We start from the raw sequence: 18,875 nt of genomic DNA on the forward strand, positions 1-18,875 counted from the left end.
GGCACCTAACAGTGTGCCCCTTCCTCCCTGCCCCCATAACTACTGGAGATCATTGAGAAGGTGGAGCCATGGTCTTCACAACTGTGCATGGTGGAAAAGAAACAACTGGCACAGGCTGAAACAAGGGAATTCATACTGAATATGAGGAAATACCTTTTCACCATGAGGAGAGTGGGATAGTGGCACAGGCTGTCCAGAGGGGTTGCACAGCCTTGATTGTTGGAGGTTTTTAAGACTTGACTCGAGATATGCTCAAGCATGTGGTTTGAGCTCATGGTAGGAGGCTGGTCCAGACAACTGCTGAGATCCCTTCTGACTTGAACAATCCTTGATTCTTATGATCTCATAGATACAACTCCAGTTTGGCTTGGTGTTTTCCTGAGAAGCAATATGTTGATAAAGGCTTTCTTTAGCCAATTCTATTTAAAGATGCCTTGGCCTTGTAACAGTCTTTCATAAAACAACTTTTTTGCCTGTTTCCTCCACCCCCCAAAAGCAAGGTTATTCTTTACAGCAACAGACAAAAGACTCATTGAAAGAAATGTCACTGATGATACACAGTGAATCAGGGCAGCCTTTAGTGTGTTCTTACATGTGAGGAAGGTCACTGATAATAATGTAAGGTATATAGTGGATGTAGACAATGCACACAATTATCCCAGACAAAGCCAAGATCACAGAAGCATATAATGAGCTATGCCTTGCATTTTTACAAATGGCTGATTTGACACAACATAAGGATATTTCATAGGCTTCTGCAATAACGTAGAACATTTGCTTTCTATGCAACAGAGCAAAACTGTGAAGTTGTAAAAACTGAAAACCTATGTACTGCTATATATACTCAAGATATATACTCAAGGATCTGTTGGAATGTAACAGTATTCACATTGCCCTTATTCAAAAATCATTTGGTGTCTGCACATATTTCATGTAATTCAGGAAGTAGCTATTATCATTATTCATGTGAAATGAATTTCACATTGGGTCCACTGTGCTAGGTACAGTATTTTTCATAGTAGTACAGTGTGTAGTATTTCTAGACAAAGCTTAAAGCAGGCAAATACAGATTTTTATCTGGTGTATGAAGATGGAAAAGAGGCAGAGATGAAAAGGAATCTACTCATTTAGGAAGAATAAAATTCCTCTGGTGGAGTGTTTTACGCAACAAACAGCACAGTTCTGACAGCAACTTGTCCTGAGCAGGATCTGTGGTTCCCTCTGAGTTCCATTGCTAGTACTTCATTAAGTGGTAGCACTCAGTGAGATTAAGAATGAAAAAATCCATCTCTCTGGGATTTTTAGGTTTTGTTTTCACTAGCTGATACTAAATTCTGCACTCAGCCACTTTGATTTGCAAGATAAATTACTGCTCATTTCAACTCAGAAGGAAAGAGTGGTTCAGAGAGGCTAATTTTTCTATAAATTGGTGCTCTGGTCCCCTGAAACGTGGATCTGTAATAAGATGGTGTTCCAAATTTTCATTGCCTGCAGTCTGTTTCATATAACTGGGGATGGGTATGACGTGTTTTGGTGCACATATGACTATTCTTTTTAGGGATTCATTTAAATCCATCCCAGTTTAGAAGAAGAAACTTGTCTCACAGCTGTGTAGGTGCCATGTATGAAGTGCATTGTCTTCTCAGCTCAGTTAACGCTTAGTCAGGTGGTCACATCACAAAACCAGCAGAGTAACTCGCTTGAAAAACCAATCTTTTGTATGTCAGGAGGGAGGACAAAAATTAACAACATATGGAAAGAGTTACTTTTACCACAGAGATGAAAGGTACATTGGTAAAACAGGATGTGGGCAAATGTATGCTCCAGTTGTCTCTGTGGTTTGTGTAAGCCTGTGTCTGACCAGGAGACTCTGGCTTATGGTGTGTCCAGGTCATAGTCAGAATAATTAATGTTTGGGGTTTTTTTGAAAATAGAAACTATAAAACAAGCTTGTAACTACAGCAGTCCATTGATTCAATTGTAAGATTCTGACCTACTAGATTTCCATAAAATTATTCTTGAATTTTGCAGAAAGTATCTTTATTTTTCATTTCACCCAGTGTCAGAAATAGTGGGTACATGTTTTTCAGTTTTATACGTATACTTTTCCTGAAACTTTGCCTAGAACCTGAAAAGTGTTAGAAAATACTGGAAAAATCCGTATGTGATTTGTGAACTATCTTTGAAAAGGCTGTCTTTCTAGCTGCTAATGCTGCAAAAAAAACCCCTATTGCAATGATATGCATAAACCTGAATTTCTCCAAAGTACTTAACTTTAAACTATTTGATATCATGCAGAATTCCAGAGGATTTCAGCTCAGATTAAAGATCTTTTTTTAATGTGAAAAGTCATGTAAATTGATAAATGAGTCTTATGATATCCTGTCTAGGATGACCAAGTCATACACAGGATAAGAGTTTATCACATATCTCACACAAAGCAAGGCAATGCTTGATAAGCAGTTTTATTGGGTAATTACATTTTTTTTTTTACATTTGCAAATAAAGCAGATTGATTTCCATCTTGAAGTAATTTACTAACACATTATAAACTCATCAAACATGGTATGGTACGCCTCATTTCCTGTTTACTAAATAATCTTCTGGCTGTCTGCTTTGTGTCTTTCAGGTTGAACCTGGAGTTGTTCTCTGCCAGGGATGTCATGGAGACTGGTGTCAGAGTCCTTCACTTGAAGGAGAACATTGCCTCCTTGGCTTGATTTCATGCAAGTACAAGCCATGGCGGATCCCCAGAGGTTTGCAGTCCCAAGCCAGAACACGCAGAGGTGTTCCAAGGTACTATTAAAAGGCAAAAACGTTATCAAATTGATGTCATATGATGTTTCTGGCAGAGTTTTTTTCTTTAAGCATCTATTTGTGAAGATTATTTGGCAGGTATATGAAACTTGTTCCTACCTTCTTTAGCATGAACAGCAGGTGTCCTTTAAAGAAAGGACCAAGGTCCTTTCTAGTATAAGGTTGCCTAGTGCATCAGGGGTTTATTGAAACAGCACCAATGAAATGATCTTGTGGGAACTGTACAAAAAGGGAAAAACGCCCTTTAGAACCTTAAAGGTTCACTGAAACAGTAATTTAAAAGGATTTGAATGCAGTTACTTATGACAATTTCCCATGCCAATTCAAAGCTGGCCTGCTCTTTCTTCACATTTTTTTCATTTTATTAGTGTATGCTTTTACAGGAAATGAGTTAACATAAATCATATCACAGACAAGATAAGCAACAAAGTCACTGGAAGTAACATGCTAGGGTAAACAAGAATTAGACTAAAGGAATTCTTGCCATATGGGGCACTCTCAAAAGGCATATAAAATCTCCTGATAAATGAAGTATTTATGGTACTGTATTTCATATGACTACAAGAGTGAATTCATCCTTTCAGGAAGGTATATTAAGACTGTTCTTTTGAGTGGAGGGTCATGAGTGGGAGAGGTAGTGACTCCGTTTCCACCTTGAGCATCCTGGAGGAAAGGAGAAGATGCATATGCAACTCCTACTGCATTGCAGTTCACAAAGCAAAAGCCCAATGAATTATGCTGCCAACAACAATAAAACTGGCCACATGTAATAAAAACACATGGCTGGTTTTGTTTTGTAATATAATAATTTTCCATAATTTTCATAGTGTCTTTTATATTGAATGGCTGGTACTTTACACCTTTTCTTGTACACAATTTGTTTTTTATCCACTTCTGTTTTAATGTCTTAACTACATGTCATTTGGGACCTACCTGTGAGCAAACAAGGATAAAAGTATTTTCTTCTATTGATCTGGATAGCATAAAAAGCTATCTGTGCATCATCAGTGCAAATTTGGTTGGGCTTGTCTGCTTGCCTGCTTTATAAAAAATTTCCAAGCATGAACTACTGGCAGCTGGTTCACACTAACTTACCTATTAACAATGTGGTGAGCTGCTCTTTTGGACCATGGAGATGGGAAGATAGTGAATCAGAGTGAATATTTAATAAAAATTGTGCACTTGCTTCAGTGACAAGTGAAGCAGTTTGTATAAACCTTTTAGGAAGACAAATGAGAACTGTACAGTGGGAATTTTTTGGGTTGCAGTGGCCTGCAGGGGTAATGACATCAATAAGTGCAGTGTTGTATACTTATTCCCTTACACGGTAATTCTATCATAAACATAATTAATACAAAATGTGCTAAGGCACTCAACCCCAAATTTCTGAGTGATAGTCTGCAGTGCGTACCAATCTGAAGATATTATAGAACATAAACTAGTGTGCTTTTTTAGTTCACAGCTGTCCATGGCAATAAAATTAGAAAGCACACTAACAACTGATACAGCCAAAGTTTCTTTAAAGTTCCATTTACAGTCTCATAATTTCCTTATTAATTCACAGAATCCCCTTGCAGTGAGTGTCCCAGGCTACTGATGAGTGTGCTGAGCTCATGTAAAACGCTGTTGTGCTTTGTAATACAGAGCAAAGTGTTGTGGAAGGAAGCAAAAAGGGGGAACAGAAGGCTGATCACTAGGACATCCAAAAGAGAGGTGCTTTTAGAGAAAAGTTGATGCTCCCTGACAATTCTGGCAGGCTTGTGGTTTGCTTAATCCTCAGAGCTCTTTTATGATATATTCTGTTAAAGCCTTTGAAAAGAGATGAAGGAAGGAGTTTGTTTCCCTAACACTTTCAGCATAAATGAGTTGTTGTTAGATTGCTTTGAATAAAACCAAGATAATATTTTAAATGGTTTATAAAGAAGCAGCAAATGGCTTTTTTGGCTGGTCGGTTGCTCACTCCAGTGAAACCCATACAGAATAGTTGTCTGGGAGCAAGCATTGTGCTCTGGGTGCTCTGACAACACCTCTTCTTGCCCCACTGTGTGCTCAGTGGCTTGAGTACTTGCATGATGAGTTCTGAGTGCCTTCTCCCCAGCAGGGCCCATAAGTGACTTTGCTGTTCTGCTGTTCTCACCAACACTAGGAAGGGAATGTTCTGCAGCCATCTTGTGAAACAAACGTCCAGAAATGTAATGTGTCATGGAATTAATGTATTCATAACCATAAGCAGTTAGGGTTTGGGTTTTCTGTCTTACTCATAAAATTGCAGATCATACAGCATGTAACTCTTAAGACCAAGATGACAAATGCTGTGAAGTCCTTAAAGGAGAAGGGTGCTGTTCAACCTCTTACCCTATGGGATCCAATGAAATCCCATATGGAGGTGACATGACTGCAGGCAGAACAACGATAAGTTATTTTTCCATCTTGTACATCAGTAATGTTAAAGTGAAGGATATGTGGCTTGACTGGCGTATTTAAAAAAGGTAGCTTGGGGAAGATGCAAAAAATTATTGCCATGATTTTTTTCTTGAGAGTTGCCTTGGACATAATTATTGATTCTCAAGTGTGTGTGTGTGTGGTTTTTTTGTTTGTTTGGTTGGTTTGGGGTTTTTTTGTTGGTTTTTCTTTTTTTGGTTTTGGTTTGGTTTGTTTTTTGTGTGGTTTTTTTGGTGTTTCTGTTTGTTTGTTTGTTTTGTTTTGTTGGGTTTTTTTCCTTTTTTTTCCCCTTTTTTTTCTTCTAATGGAAAAATATTGTTATTAGGTTAGAAAGAATGGGGCAACTAGCTAATGAAGGGAAAGAAGCAAACAATCTGCCAAGCTTGCATGAAGGCAGCAGCAGCTCATAATTTTTTGATACTGTTTCTCATTTATGTTTTTCTGTGCCATTTTTTTGTCATGAAATAAGCATGGATGAAACACTAAATTTGGTCCAAATGTAAATGTTATTCAGTACCTGCCCACACTTGGAAACTGTAGCGATGAGAGTTGCTGTACAAGGACAAAGTGCTGTTATGTTTTGTAACACATACGAATGAATGATTCTGACCCTTTGAAGAGAAAAGGTCAATGTCAGTTCTTACAAAAGCAAGGACTGTGGCCAAGCAATGTTGGCTGGAACTTGCACGAGCCTACAAATGCACCTTAGTGTTAGCCTGTAGCAAACACCCAGATATTCCAGCTTTATTAAAGAAAACACAAACACCTGCCCCCCTGCCCCAATCTTCCAGATCTGCTTAGTGGGGCCAAATTTTTCTCCTGCTCTTTGTGATCTGGATGGCTACCCACTGGGGATCAAGATGAGATCACCAGACATGTTTTTCTATGGGTGACCTAAATCTGAAGCTGTTACCTTCCTCAGCTGAGCAAGCAGTAGAAACTAAAAACAAAAGCAACTACTAAAGAAAACTCCTTGGCTTTAAAACTGTTAAAGAGGAAGCAAACCGTAGTTGAGAAGCAAGTTTCCAAAACAAAGATCTCCTTAGAGTAATACATTTGACACTTTGCCATAGGCAGAGCTCTGTGCATGTCTGGGAAACCCTCACAGAGCTCAGTATGAGGAACGTGTGGCTGGTGGGGATGATAGACTTACTGTGTGCAGCGCAGAGGTTTGAGGGACTGGCTGACCCCCTTCATTTCTCCCACAGTAGTGATGATACTTGCACATCAGAATAAAACAGGCTATTCTTTTTCACTGCAGCTGAAATGCCTCCCCTGTTGCCCCCCAGTGACTGCAGGAAGGGAGCTGGGCTTTTATGAATGTGTTAGCCTGGAGCCCACTGAGAGCTATAAATGTCATGCCCTAAATGGCATGCCCTCCTGGCTAGGTGGAATTCATTCTTCAGAGTGACCTGAGGATAGGACCACTGCCTTCCTTCCCAGGATTTTTCTGCCAGAGAAGCTGCATGAGGCTGTAAATGTGTATTGAGGAGTTGTTGGGAGGTCCCTTGGCTCTCTTCTGTCTTGACTGCCCTAGTCTGCAGCTCCAGATCCTCCTCCAGAGGGAAAAGATAGAGTTATGCTTCTGCCTAATTTCTGTGAGACCAAAATCGAAAAAAGAACTATTTTTATTTTCATTTCCACATATGTTAAAATGTATTGGTGCAGGGCCATTGTGGGGCAATGAAGTGGTTCTTTGACATGATGAAGAGATTAGACATATCATCACTTGTGTTTTGCTGCTCCAACTTCTTTGCCAGAGGTTACTTTATAATGTAAACCACAATAAAACCAGAAGACATGGAGGATTTGAGGAGAGAGTCTGTAGGTAATGAATTTCTTTTCCCTGGCTGTGGACATGTTTGAGATATAACGTGGAGGGCAATGGTACTCCATGGTCAGCAGCAATGCCTTTGCTGCCATGATGTGCATCCTCCCATCCATGACCCCTTCCCTCCACATGTGTGTGTAATGGATGACAACATGCTCTCTACGTAAGTGCTTTTTTTCTGAGATGCTCTTTGTTCCTTATTTTATGTAGGTTTCCTGCATATTTGTGACTGATGAATACCACGTCCTTCCCAGAGACTCTACTGGTGTTGGTCACTTTTTCTACCTTTACTTCTGTTTTGTCAAGGAAAATTAAGGAGCAGCTTTTCTGTATTGTGCTTAAATCCTCCTGGTATTCATTGAAGAAAAGCAGGTGGATGTTGATGTCTTGTTAGACTAGGATCTGTCCCCTCCATGTCCTTTGAGGAGAAATGGTGCAGAGAGTCAGAAGCTGGAGTGCTGCACAGCAACCTTAATTTCTGCCTTGACCACAGCTGTGAGACAATTTTCCTGGAGAAACTACTAGGTTGACAAATACAACTGAGTAGCCTGTTTGGGAATTTCACCATAAGAAATAAGCCATTTTGTTCACACCTGGAGTTCTCAGATCTGTACCCTACGTAGTTCTCCTGTTGTAAGGCTGAGTGCTGGATTCCCTGTGTTTGCCTCTGCACTCTTACCTACACAGCTGTTAGCCATTACTCTGCATTCTGTTTGTCTATCTTTTAGCTGAAGGAATTTTTTTTTTCTTGATTTAATTTGATTGGGATAAAGTAATTATGCAGAAACCGCAATATCTCTGATGTTAAGCAGACTGTAGACATTATAACTGTCTAAGCAGAAATGGGTAAAACTTGGTTTTATGCTAGTTGTGTATGGGATGTGACATTTTTGGCATTGTGCCTGCATTTTTGTGAGTATTTTGTCACCTAGGAAACCCCATCTCTTCCCACCCATCAAGTTTACTGAAACTTCAGCATTTGTGGTTGATCAAAATTGTTACTTTGGGGCCAAAAAGAAATTTCAATAAAAATATTGTAGGTAAAGTTGTCAAAAATCCTTGTAGTTTACCATGTTTGTTTGAACTGTTTTATTAGGGTTGGAACAGGTTGTCCAAAAAAGCTGTGGATGCCCCATCCCTGGAAGTGTTCAAGGTCAGGCTGGAGGAGGCTTTGAGCAATTTGATCTATGGAAGATGTCTGTGCCATTCTGTGATTCTATGATTGCAGATTATTGATATGCTATGTGAGACTGTATTGACTATGTAATTGCCTTACTCAAATTAAGTACGTTTGATACAAATGAAGTGTTCATAGTGCTTAATTTGCATTTTCAGAACATAGATGGGAATATAAGATCCTTTCAAGAAACAGAATATATCCAAAAGCTGTGGTCTTCATGTAGCTAAAATGTTCCTAAAGGTTGGACTTGCAAAAACGCCTACTGACTGAAAACATGGCTTCCCATCCAAAGACATTTCAAAAGGTTTAATACCCTGGAAAACAGATTTTATCCATCTTAAAATAAAACCTAATTACTTCTGAAGATCTTATTCTGAAAGGTAAGTTAAAGACTGCTCCTCTGTGTAATCACACAAATGTGTTTTGTCAGTTTTCATTAAAAATGTCCAGCTGGCCTGAGCCAAGCTGCACAGGCCTGCAGAGCACAGCATTGCTGCTGGGATGCTCCCAGCTACCCCAGCGGGACCCCATTGCTCACGTAGAGCTGGATGTGGAAACTGACTTCAGTTAGGCTGGGAGCACTGGCAAGAACGCTGAGGGTTACATCTTTCCACTTCAGAAACTCAAGGGAGATATTAAACATCCGCTTGATCAGCAGCTAACTCCCTGATCCAACTCTTGCTCCAAGGATGTCATGTCTAATGGAGCTGAACTGCCAGAGAGCTGCACCTGAGAGACGAGGATTTCTGCCTCAGGTTAGTCTCTGGTCTGGATCCAGAAGAACTGCCAGAGGAGGGAGCCAAACTACATTTCTGTTTGCAATATTTATTTTGCTGCTGTTCTTGCTGCGCTGCTGCACTTTCTGTTTCCTTTGTGGTAGGAGGAAGCCAGGTACAGAACAGAGTGTGCTCATGAACCTTCTACTTGATGGTCCTGCTTTAATTTCCCTGCTTGTAAATTGGTATGGGAAGGGAGATACTCTGCTTTCAGAAGACATGTTAGAGCAGCTGTTCCCAGTAACAATAATGACACTATTGCTGAGACAAACATTTTCACAATGATGCATGGGAACGCTAAATCCAAACCACATTGTTTAGCTAATGCATGCTTTCACTCTGCTAAGGGGGAATGTCACATAACTGAAAGTAAATTGAAGAGATCAGAGTTTAGAAAATATGACAAAGTTGAAAACTTAAAGCTGTAATACACTGTAACATCCTTTAGCAGCAAAATCAATGATTCAAAGTGGTGTGTGTATGTGTATTTTATGGCAGTTTATTAGGTATGACTCGCCTCTGGTCAGTCCAGTGAAGAGTGCTTTCTGCCAAGCACTTCAGTGAAACTGAGCATAGCATATAGATCTCCTTTCCCACAGCACATATCAAGCATTGCAACATATCATAGATATGTCACACTGTAGGTATGGTTTCTGGCATTTTTCTTTAATCTGCACTCCCAGTTGGGACTAATGAAACACTACTCTCAAGGCGTGTGTGTGCACATGTGTGCGGAGAGTTCTCACACACTGCTTTAATAAGGTAATACTTTTATTTTCCTTAGCAAGAGGAGAGGTACTTGCCTTCAGTAGTGATGCAGTGCAACAGCTTAGGGAAAAGAAAGCTAAAGATGAATGGAGACCTGAAACATTTAATTCATAAATTAATTACTGAGCTTAGTGATATCTACCTTAATATTGTGACAGCCTCGCTGTTGGCACTCTCAAAATAACTGATACGGATTTGAAAGATTTTTGGAGAGCCTTTTCCTTCTGGCACTGTCATAGAGAGATTGCTAAGTTTAGATCACAGGAATGCAAAGTTACTCAATCAAACACAGAAGTCTCCAAAGTTCATGCAATAAATGGAGATAAAAATGAGCTTTTGTTTCTTACTAGAGGATCATGGTCAGCTTTGCCCCTTCCTCCTCCCCGTGCCTTTGTTGTAAGTTCTGGGCAATGGTGATTCAACCAGGTCTGAGCAAAGCTAGAAATACCTTTGGCAGTGGTTTGATGGCTTCATCTGAACTCAGCCAGCAAAGGAGATAAAAGGGGAGGGGAAGCACGCTGGGGACTTGGAAACTGTTTTTAGGTGTGCAAACTAGGGAGCTGACGGCAATATCTGATGACAATATTGAAGTGCCTTTGTGATTACTTGATTTTCATATTAGAGGGTAGAGTCTGTCAGCACATTGTTTGCTTTTACTGTCTGGACTCCTGCTTTTGAAAAGCTGATCTAGTTAATTTCAATGATACACTATATAGTAATCTCGCCTATTAAAATAAATGGAATCCAGCACTTTCAACAAAAGCCCTTGACGTTATGATCCTCCCATGTATTGTCAGGATCCTGGGGCACTGCAGTTCATGAATAACACAGATGGAGGAAGGTTTATAGAGTCTGTGGCAGTGGTTTTATTTCATATCTGAAGTGCAAAAAGTTTATTCCAAAAAACAACATTATGTGATACTTTTAAAATTAGTAGACCTGTTAGGCCTTACAAATAATTGTGCAGGTGCTGTAGGACTTCATGATGGAGCCCTTTGGAGGGAAAACTGGAGTGTTGCAGAGGCTGTGTGCTAACACAAAAAGCCAAATTAAAAACGTATGCAGCCATGCTGCAGCATGTGGGTGGCTTTTAGGCAAGTGCAGAGTGTTGTTAAATGTCGAAATCAAATATAGTCATGGGGAAAGCTGGTGTGTGAATGGAAAGACTGATCACATACTTGTCCTGTCGCTTAAATGTGCGGTAGGCTCCTCTGAAATTGAAAGTCTGCCTAGTTGCAAGCCAGATTGTAGGGAAATGCAAATCTGATTTTAAGTCTTCATTCTTTTCTAAAGTCTAGCCTTTCTGTAGATTTGAAAACTAAGTTTGCATTTGCAATTTATTAACAACTGCCTTTGCATTTTCATGTAAAGGCTGCGGACTTACTGTCTGCTCACTTACATTAATGATGTTGCCCATAAAACCAGACAGCTGGCAACTTAAGTAATGAATAGTAGCCTCAAAACATAGCTGTGAGGCGAAAGAAATCCCTGTTTTGTAGATTTGAAAACTGAGGTACAGAGATTAAATGTTTATTCAGCATCCTTTGAAAGACTGTGGCATGGACAGGGTTTGATCTTTGCTCTGGAAAACCTCAGTCTAGTACTTGATAATGACCTTTATATCATCTTCTAGGTAAAAGGCCAAAAATTCATGTAATGCTCCCTCTTCATCTGAGGAACAAAATATTACGTAAACAGTAATGATTTAGGCTGCCTAACCTGAAACAACCCTGTAACCCTGACATTTTATTGTGTAAGATGAAGACTTGGTTGATTTAAAACAGTTCCTGATATGTGATGATCTAGTCCTTATCTACTCTCTAGCTCACCATATGCAGAATACTCTTTTTTACAAGTTAAAAAAAGGCATGATACTATTTGAGGCCAGGGAAATGACTGAGTTGGATATTGGCCAAAATATCAGACGTAATCAGCTCAAAAATAAAGACAGTGTGAGTGCCTTTGGTGGATTAATACAGGAGAAATAAGCCTACAGCTTTCTAAAGTAAGCTAAAAATGATGCTTCAGGTTCTTTAATCCTCCCTCTATCCCTTGTCCTATTGTGTAGTTATTTTGTCCATTCAATTTAGGACAGTCCCACCCTGAACGCTTTTGCCAGTCACACCACCTTTTAATCTTCCTTCTGTTCATTTGCAGCTACTTTGGAGTTGCAGTTCCTTTTATGTCACTCACCCAATATTTAGAATTTATAGTTTCCCCAGATAACTGGCCATCTTGACAAGAAGAGTGACACAATCAACTGTCAGATACTTTTCATTCCTGACTTCCATGCCAAAACTGACATGTGGATATTGGGATAATAATGTGTTATCTTAATTAGGTGTATCTTCGTGATACATGCTATATAACAGATAGAGCATATGAAACTACTGCAATGCCTTGCCAGGGTATCTTTGAAATGAGATTCCCTACTTAAGAGTTTTCTTCCTTCTTAAATAAATAAAGAGTAAACGAACAATTGCAGAGTCCAAGTCTGAATCCTAGCACTTCCTGTTAAACCTCACAAAATAGTGCAAGAAACATGTTTGGTCTGCTTTCTAAGGCTTGATGATGTGATAGGAAGGATGTAGTATGTAACATCAAAGAATGATGTTGTTATACCTCTGAAGCACGACTTCTGGAAGTCCAAGTGAAATAATGTATGTTCATTTTTCTCCTGAATATGGCAGTTTTTAATAGGCTTGGATTCTTATCAGAAATGTTCCAATGATTTCCTTCATTGTGTTTGCGTGTGCTTTGACTAGCCAAATTTCTCTCACACTTCCCCAAGTCCTGTTAAGTGACTCCCTGCTGGGTTAAGTTAAGAGCAGTGCCAAGCAAATTGCAAGCTGCCAAAACCAGCCAACAAACCACTGGTGATGAGCTCTTTCAGCTCATGGTGAATGTTGCTGTTTTCATAATTCCAATATCATATTCAAGTGGAAAATGGTGAAGTCTGGACTACAGACAGACCTGAACAGTGTTTTGGACTTGAGAATAGAGTCTATCTGAGGGTCAGGGTGGATCATAACTTTCACACTTGCCGTCTATATATTCATGTTAGGATTAAAGTCTTGAGAGTATTCCTGGCCCAGTGATCATTCTTGAAATAGACTTCTTGGAGCTGTGCATGGTGATCTGGGGGCAGAATTTACATCTGTGTATTTATATCTCACTTAGAATGATTACAGACCTTTTTGTGAAAGACCATAAAGTGTGAACCTTTAGAGAGTCCTGCAGAACAAAGTGTGTAATGCACAAAAGATAATTCATAAGGCATGACTGGATTAATTTCTTCTCTATATCCTCTGCTGTAGTGAATATATTATGAGTATATTGTGCTTTCTTCCCTTTCCTCTTCCAAATATATCCTGAAGGGAATAGATGTTGCCTGTTGTAGCATGCCTATAACTATTCCTTTTAGTTTATTCCACAAGTTATACTCACACTCAGGTCTTCACTTGTAAAATGATGATACTTATATCCCAGCCACAGGCATACTTATTTATAAAAATCCCAATGAAAACCTTAGATGATAGACCAAAACCAAGTTTGCATTGACAAAATGCAGATTTTGAGACTACATAGTGCAACAGCAGACTATTTCAGGAGAAAGGGGACTGTCTACAATGCTAAATCACAGGAGGTAGAAGTGATAGGATAGTTTCCTTCAGATATGTGTGTTCCAGATCTGTTCTAAAATGCAGAGGAAGATTCTCACAGAATATCTTGTTTTTAAGCTGGGGAAAAGGTGGACTATATAACAGACACAAAACGTGAAACTGCAGTTTAAGCTAATAATGCAGTAATGTAATTGGAAAATAGTTTAATGTTACCTCTTCATGTGTGAGAGCTCAATGGCATTTCATAATAAGGGACTTGAACCTAGCTCTTCTGTATCCTGTCCTTGATCTTTTGGGTCAGGCAGACATGTTGTCTTAGAATCATAGAATCATTAAAGTAGGAAAAGACCTTAGTGGAAGTCCTCTGCTGTGGAGTGCTAATAGCACCCTGAAGCAGACTAACCTTTCCTAGGAGACATTTATGTTAAAACTAGTAAATTCCTATAACAAGTTTTGGTTTGAACAAATCAATATTTTTGGATACAGAAATATTTTTTTGAAAAATTCACAGGTTATACTTGCTGTTCAAGTCACAAAATCCACTTTTTATGTCAGTTTATTTTTCTGATACCCTAAAAAGATTATGTATCTGCTCTCCTCTGGGTTCCTCAGGCACATCATTCCTCAGTGTATTGCACAGCTCTGTACTACTGTAGTAGGTCCTAGTTGTAATAACAGAATAGGGCTAACATGATGTTAAGTATGTTACAAACCAAAAAGATTTGTGGTGATCCCCAAGGTGTTTGTTATCAAAATATAAGTTGAGAGTCTGGAAGTGGATCATAAGGATGGAGTGTGTGGGTATGTGTGTGAATGTAGCAAGGAAACACTAAGATATAAATGATAATTTAAAGTATATTGTTTGTCAGGTCTTTATATGTGCAATGCAGAAGGCTGGAACTTTAAAGAAATGTTTGAAATTATATAATAATTGATAAAGATATCAATTTTCACATGACAGTCAGCAATAACGTTAAATGTCTTAGTGAACTGTAGAGTGCAGTATTGTGAGAGAAGGTTTCACTGATAATTTAAAATACATTAATTTTTTTCAGTCTTGTTTTAATGTAGATTTTGCTGAAGAAGGATGAGTGAAGGAACAACAGTCTATCTACCTTTATCTAGATAATTGTGTTTGCTTACTACTGGTATTGTCTCATTGGGTGCAAACTAGAGAGTGTATGAGCTGGTCCTGCCAAGCAGGTTGATCAAGGTCAGGAAGAATATGTAGGATAGGTGACGCCTTTTGATCTATTTAGCCAAACCTAAATCAGAAAACACCTGTGTGAGGCTGCTATTGCTGATAGAAGTTTAGGGAAGTCAAATATGTGGTCATCCCACTAATACTTTAGAATCAGAGAATATGTCAAGTTGTAAGGGACCCACAAGGATTATCAAGTCCAACTCCCTGTACCTCACAGGACTACCTAAAACTAAACCATATGGCTAAGAGCCGTCATGACTTCCCTTGGAAGCCTGTTCCAGTGGCCAACCATCTTCTCAGTGAAGAACCTTTTCCTAATGTCCAACCTGAACTTCTGATGCAGCTTCATTCCTTTTCCTCATGTCCTATCGCTGATCATCATCAGAGATCAGCACCTCCCTCTCTGCTACATATCTTGGGGAAGTTGTAAACTGTGATGGGGTCACCCCTCAGCCGTCTCTTTTCCAAGCTGAACTAACCAAGTGGCCTCAGCCACTACATCTTGTCCTTTTACTACATTGGTTGCACTCCCCTGGACACACTCTAATAGTTTGATGTCCTTCTAATATCAGGAGCCCCAAACCACACACAGTACTTGTGGTGCCATCATATCTCTGATGCTAAAGCATTGTGGACTTTCTTTTTAAAATTCACCCATTATAATGAACATGGTCATCTTCTCTAACCTTTGGTTAGAACTGTGCATGCTGCTGGAGAATAAGCACATCTTAGAAGGTGACAGTCCTTCTCCTCCTCTCATCCTCTCTCCAATGAGAAGGTGCTCTGTTTTCTTTCAGTTCTTTTCTTGTCTAATAAGCATGCATGTTTGGATAATTTAGGATGAGTACTCCATGAATGAAGAAATTATGTAATATATGTGGTTGAGATAAAGAAGTGATCAATTTAAATTTACAATTTAAATTTAAGGATGACCAGAGACCTTTCAGGGACAGCTCTCATAAAGTAATGCCACTCAGAGGCTGGAAGTTGTGCAAGACTGCTGGCAAAGAATTACCTTGCTCAAATAGGCTGTTCCAATCTTCTCTTTCTCAACTTCTCTACGGATAGCAGAATTGTTATAATATTTAATTCACTACGGGCTAGCACCTCTCTGAATGATGAGTGTTTATAAAAGCTTTCAAACTTGAAAAGCATGTAGCATTCTTCTCTTTGATACATGACCAAAGGACTTTTAGGAGTAGTAAACATTAAGCGTGGTGGAAGAAAATCATGTGTTACTAAGGCAAGACTAGCAATGTAGTTTTGAGCAATTTATACAGACTGGAAAGTCATCATGTATTACTGAAACTTGGTCTGCACATGGGAATGTGGCTGGCATATTAATGTTAAGAAGGAGCATGGCAATTATGTACAATGAGGTGCCAGGACACTAATAGGTATTCCTATGGAAAATGGTTAAGCTCAGCTGATGGCTGATACGAGTGTTGCTGCATTTTCCTGTCCTATGCTATCATATAATTACCACTTGGTGTGTGAATTTTAACAGCATGAAAAACCTCACCCCTAAGCCAATACAGCTTACAATGTCTTAACAGAGATACAGTTACAGTAAGGGAAAAACATATTTTTGTAACTAAAGAGTGTTATAATTTAAATTGCTAATTTAAGCCGTATTGGCAAAAGAATTTATAAAGTTTGGACAAGCTCTGCCAGTGTAGCTCTGCTAGAAATCTTTTAGTTAGGAGTCAAACTGGGAAGCTTTTGAACCCTGGGTTCTAATATGCTGCACAGAAGGAAAGAGAAATGAGTTCTTGCCTGTTCCAGATAACAGTGGAGAAGCTGCCCAATCTGTCGTGCCTCACCATGCTGCTGAATCGCTTCACTACAGATCCCCGGTATCAGCAACTCTTCATCAATCTGGTAAGACTGAAGCCAACTCTAAAAACAAACATTTCCTCCATGAACAATGTGTTTGTTATATTTTCTCATTTGTTTATGATGGCTGTGTCAGCTGCACTGATTTACATAAACACTGCCAATCCTCCGACATTACATTCTCAGCAAAAGTAGCTGAGTACAAACAGCATTCCAAAGTTTTAATTCATATTGTATAAACATAACAGATGTTGATAAAATGAGCCAAAAAGAAAATACAACAAAGGAGACCATTTCAAGGGGGCTTTTGATTAAAATACATTCCAGATTGACAAAATGATACAATGTTAATGGAATAGATCATTTAAATGTCATTATTTGGCTCTTATAGTCCTATAAAGCAAATATAAAGCAACACTTTTGAGATTTAGACTCCATTACAGTACAGTGCCTATACATCAAATTATAAATAAAACTAAATTTCTTTCCCCTTTCCTTTTTCTTTTTTTTTTTTTTTTAATCCCTGCTATGACATTGCCACATTTATTTCCTAAATACACTACTAAAATACCGGGTCCAAAAGCAATAATATTTTAGTATACTAAATAAGGCCTAAAATAAATATGTTATAAACAAAATAAATGTAGTTTCTGCCTCAGTGAATTTCCAGTCACTGAAGCTGAGGCTGGGGGGGCACTGAGAAATCCAGGCCAGGAAGCCTAATTCAGATGGGTTTTATTTAAAAAGATATAAAATCTGCTCCTGTTTACTTATGTGTAAATAAGATAGGGCTGAGTTCAAGATCCATCTGGTCTAAATCTCTTGCTTTGAGAATAGCTAGAAGGAGAGAAAAGTTACAAAACCCAATAATGCTCCTAATATCCATTATCTAGTTTGGATTAAGAGTTTCCTTTTAATAGATGGGAAAACTGAGGTGGAGAGAGGACACATGATTTCTGAAGTTCAGAAGGAGGTCATACATGGGAGTAGATGCCAGCTCAGCTGAGGCCCAGTCCAGTGCTCGTGCCACTGGGCCACACAACTTTTTATTATGAGAAACTTATGGAACCCAATGAGGTTTCATATCGATACCTAACTTTTTAGTATCTGATGTGATTCCTGAAGCACAAAGTTAAGTGTCCCTTTCAACAACTTGTTAATATCACTCATGAAAGCTCTGTTTCTGATATCCATGTAAGTATCCATTGTGAAGTTCTTGGACGTAATGATTTCCTGTGGCAGTGAGTTCCACAGCAAAATTATATGTGGTATGGAAAGAGAAAATCTTTTTACTTTTTGTTTTCCTCCTTATGTCTTTGAATGTCTTGTCTGTCCTGTAAATGAAAGAGGGAGAAGAGATGTGTCCTTCTACTCTCTGCATTTATTTATAATATTTTGTCAAGTCTTTGTTTCAGTTTTACTCTGTCTAGGGAAGCATACACTTGGGAAGCATAATACACCTTCTTTGATAGAACTGGTCAAGTCATAAGAAGGATACTGTGGAATTATGGAAAAAGTAAAAACTTACTGAACCACTATATACTCTATACAGACCAGTTTAGTTAACAATAAAATGGTCTTTAGCTTTGTTCCTATCAAGAAACCATTATAGCCCTCATGGTTTTCAGTGACCAGAGTTTAGTACCTCTTCTTCTCAGAGCCATGTGATTGTTCTCTTTGTCCTCTTCCTTGCAGCCTGTTTCTATGTGAATTGATTTTTTATAAGCATTTACTGTGAAATATTATAGGATATCATAAATGGCTGTGTAATGAGATAGCAACTATAAAAAAAATCTTGAAACTTAATAAACCTTGGGGTCACTGACTGTTTCCAAGTAAAAACTTAGGCCATATCAATGGACCTCAACTTTACTTTTCTAGCCTGTGAAATTTGGGTACATTCCATTTGTAATAGTTTATTTAGAGTCAACCTGGGGGTTTACCAAAAAAGAAAGTGCTTTTTTACTATGGTATTTCCTGATGTTTTAGGGAATGGGATGGGGAGCAGGGAGAGAAGAATCCATGTTCTTATTGGCTCCTGTCCCTCAAGCCTGCTACCTGTCTCCCTGGCCTCCTTCCTCTGCCTCTCCTTCCCACCCCTGTGGCAGTGGGAGTGCTTGTACTTTTGTCTTCTCTCTTTGCCTTACAGAAGTCACACATAAACAAATATTCAATGTCAGTCCGAGCTCATTTCTCGCTGCAGTGCAGCTGTGTCATCTTTCACACCCTGGGGCTGTGCCACCTCACTGTTGACCTGCAGAACCGAGTGGTTAGTGTGATCACCAGGAAGGACCTGACGTCTTTCCCACTGGAGGAGAGGCTGAGGCTCCAGCTGGTGCCACAGAGCCCCGATGCTGATGAACTGCCCCCAGATTCAAGGCCACGCATGTATTCTTAG

At 39.1% G+C, this 18,875-nt stretch overlaps 1 pseudogene; it reads left to right on the forward strand.

Annotated features, from left to right (window-relative positions):
* The window catches only part of LOC113945068, a 78,100-nt pseudogene extending 59,225 nt beyond the window's left edge, over positions 1-18,875 (forward strand).

Source organism: Corapipo altera, unplaced genomic scaffold (assembly GCF_003945725.1).
Source record: "Corapipo altera isolate COAL_440 unplaced genomic scaffold, ASM394572v1 49, whole genome shotgun sequence".
Lineage (NCBI taxonomy): Eukaryota > Metazoa > Chordata > Aves > Passeriformes > Pipridae > Corapipo > Corapipo altera.